Genomic DNA, 3,574 nt, shown 5'->3' on the forward strand with positions numbered 1-3,574 from the left:
ATAAATTTTGAAATCAGTTTACAGTGTTTGCTCCTGTTTTAACCAAAATCAATAAAAAAATAAAAAATAGCTTTAAAAGCTGTCTTAATTCGTTAATTCTGTCCTGGAATGCTCCAGATGCCGGTGTTTGATGAAAAATAATGAAATATGGTATTGTTTTTAGTTTAAAAGCATAAATAATCGAAAGTTGTTTTAAAAATAAACAAAATAAGATAGAAAATATCTTAAGTGCTAGGCATTTTGCGGATCTGTAAACAAAATTTTTAACAATTTTCCCTAATGAGTCTGATAGGTATATGCCGAATACAAATTTAAATACTTTAAAATTCTTAACAATCCCTAAGTATTCAACTGTTCAATCTATTTCCTCAATCAAATCTGCATTTCCATACCATAATTGGTGCGTCCATACCCGTGATGGACGCACTTATTACATCATACTCGGATGCTAATTATTTTATAACACAAGAAAAACTAAAAACAAACTGGGATGACTACAAATTTAAAAGTTTAAAATTTACAAAATTCATTAGAAAATAAATCCAAAAAGTTTGAAAAGTCGTTTTCTGAGTACCATAAACCGGGGTGACATTGATAGAAATATTTTTCAAATATTATTAAACTGGTATTTTTAAAACATGTACGTGTACAGCAGAGCTTAAAGATTTTTCTAAAAATGTATGTTCAAAAACTGGGAGCACTTTGATAGTAATTAAATTTCAGCCTAAAAATGAAAAAAAAAATGAATTTATAACGTCATATAATATTGATGACCAGTGACGTTTTTCAATGTTTAATTTGAAAAACTTTCAATTAATCGTCTACTGCTCAATTTTTTTTTCGATTTTCCCGTGTTCAGGAGGTCATTTTGAGCATTTTTTTTCCTACGAAAAACTTTACTTCTCTTGTTTTATATTTTTCTTGTTTCGTTTTCAGGATTTAAATTAGCATTTATCTTGTTTGTTTTATGTTTGTTTTGGGTAGTATTTGACCTATTCTACCACCTCCTATCATTACATTTTGGCTTTCTAATTTTTAATTTTTTACATACAATTTTAATTTTTGAAAATAGTTTGGAGTTTCAAAAACCTAGCTTAATATTTGAAAAAGATCGAATGAAAACTTTAAATGTGGTTTTGGAGGTCTTGGGACCAAGCAATACCAATATTGATATAGGACAATTTTACAAAACAAATGCTAAAATTTTAAAGTTTCATTAACACGATTCCGCTAAAACGGGGGAATGATGATAACGGGGGAAAAATCAACTTGTACAACTTGGTTTATCAACTCTTAGTAACATTTTTATATATGTGGTGCATTGGCACCAAGATCAACAAACACACCGATACGATATAATCTTGGTAAGCCAACGTAGCGGGGGGAGATAAACCATTGTAGCGGTGGATAGGGAGACGTGTACGGAAAGCGAGAGAAGGCAGACGCGCGGCGGAGAACCGTCGTGGATTAAAGTTTGAATAAAGAGTTTAGCTATCACAAATTGGCGACGAGGATGGGATTGCGGAATACATCACGCGATTGGTAAGATTTTGTTCTTCATCGTTGAATGTTTTTTCTTCCAGCGTCAAATTCTGCGGGGCGGAGCCCCTCCGTATGCTTTGACCTGTTACACACACACACACACACACACAGTGATGCCAAACGGGTCCGGCACCGGAAGGAGTGGTCGAAGAGAGTGAAAACTCACACGCCGTGGCTTCGAGCCGGGAAAATTGGTCAAAGGCCTTGGGCCGGCGACGAGACTTCGAGTCAGAAACGAAAAGACTGGACTCGGAATCGAGTAGAGGCTTCGAGCCAGGTTACAACAAAGGCCCTGAGCCAGATGTTGGAAAGGCCTAGAGCCAGGGAAAGTTGGTTAAATCCACAAAAAAAAGAAGAAGAAAGAAATTGAGCTGAGTTGTCAAAACAACAGGCCACCCAGGCTGACAGACATTTCTCTGTGACAGCATTCGGAAAAGTCTGCGATTAAAAGTTCTATCGACAACTTGGCAACCCAGCCAACTGTCAAGCTGAAAACAGACAACGAAACGAGAACCAGATGTAAACATTGTGTAATCGAAACAATTTTGTGTTGTTACAGATAATACATGATTTCGAGTTACCAGAAGGCTTACTGAAACAAGGGTTTCGGGTAAAATCAGACTGACCGGTAAGAAAAACAACATTTGAGTTGTGTAAACTGTAAATACATGAGTAAATGACATTGTAGGACGAAAGCAGAAAAAGCGAAGTCAACTGAGTGCGCTGTCAACTAGTGGAGCGATATCGATTAGCCCAGGTAATTTTTACAGTCTGACGAATGCATGAGAAAAAGCTGAGAAAGTTGTGATTTCAGCAAGCACCATGGACAAGTTTGACATCCCGCCGTTTAAGTTCAAACAAATGCCGCCAAATGAAGTGCGCGAGGAGTGGACTCGCTACAAACGAAACTTCGAGTACATGGCTCTGGCGAACGCAGTGACGAATAAGACCAGGCTGAAGCATATCTTCCTCGCCCGAGCTGGAGTCGACGTCCAAGACGTGTTCAGCAGCATTCAGACGCTGACGTCGAAGAGCGCCTGGGCGTCGACCCGTTCAGAATCGCTATCAACAAGCTGGACGAGTACTTCGCACCTAAGCAACACGAAGCCTACCAGAGATTCTTGTTCTGGTCACAGAAAATGAAGGACGGAGAATCACTGGACAAGTTTATGCTGCGCGCTATGGACTTGGCTTCGAAGTGTAACTTCGGGAATACCCAACAGGAAGCACGAGACATAAGCGTAATCGACAAAGTTATCCAAATGGCCCCTGACGACCTGCGCGAAAAGCTTCTGCAGAAAGAGCACCTGAGCGTTGATTCGGTGACCAAGACCGTTAACGCTTATCAGTCCGTCAAATTCCAAGCGGGACAGATGGCAGGTCACTCGAACCAGCCCAAACCATTTCAAGAGGTGAACGTGGTGAACAATGACGCGACCGGCGCGGTCGGCGAATGCTCGCGGTGCGGCTATCCAGGTCATTTCCACTACGATGAAAGATGTCCGGCGCGGGACCGGACCTGCAAGGTCTGCGGAAATGTTGGCCATTTCGGAATCAAATGCCGTTCGAGAAAAGCTCGAAAGCGCAAGTTCAATGGACCAACTGGACAACGGAAGCGAGTAAAATTCGAGCGGGTGCGAGCGGTGGACACCGAGGAAGAAGGTAAAAGCACTGATTTTATTTTCACGATCGGTGATGGTGATGAGCTCATCTGGGTGACACTTGGAGGCATCGTTGTACAAATGCTGATCGACTCGGGCTGCGAGAAAAACATTGTTGACAGCGGAACGTGGGACAAGTTGAAAAACCAAGGAGTTTCAGTATCGGACATGCGCACGGACTCCCGAGTAAACTTCCGGGCATACGGACACACGGATCCCTAAAGGTCAGCCGGGTATTCGAGGCATCCATCGCGGTGGGGGACAACGGTGAACGTGCCAAGACGATGGCAACTTTCTACGTGGTGGAGGGCGGTCAACAACCTTTATTGGGCCGCGCCACAGCGAAAGTGTTGGGTGTGCTGGTGTTGGGA

General features: G+C 41.7%; 1 long non-coding RNA gene across 1 annotated transcript; it reads left to right on the forward strand.

Moving 5' to 3' along the window:
• The first annotated feature begins 2,041 nt into the window (after positions 1–2,041).
• On the forward strand, positions 2,042–2,533 carry LOC119765582. Its single transcript, XR_005276831.1, has 3 exons — positions 2,042–2,170; positions 2,231–2,299; positions 2,357–2,533. It is a non-coding gene; the product is annotated as an uncharacterized LOC119765582 (long non-coding RNA).
• The last annotated feature ends 1,041 nt before the right edge of the window (positions 2,534–3,574 follow it).

This window comes from Culex quinquefasciatus, chromosome 1 (assembly GCF_015732765.1).
Source record: "Culex quinquefasciatus strain JHB chromosome 1, VPISU_Cqui_1.0_pri_paternal, whole genome shotgun sequence".
NCBI classification, from domain to species: domain Eukaryota; kingdom Metazoa; phylum Arthropoda; class Insecta; order Diptera; family Culicidae; genus Culex; species Culex quinquefasciatus.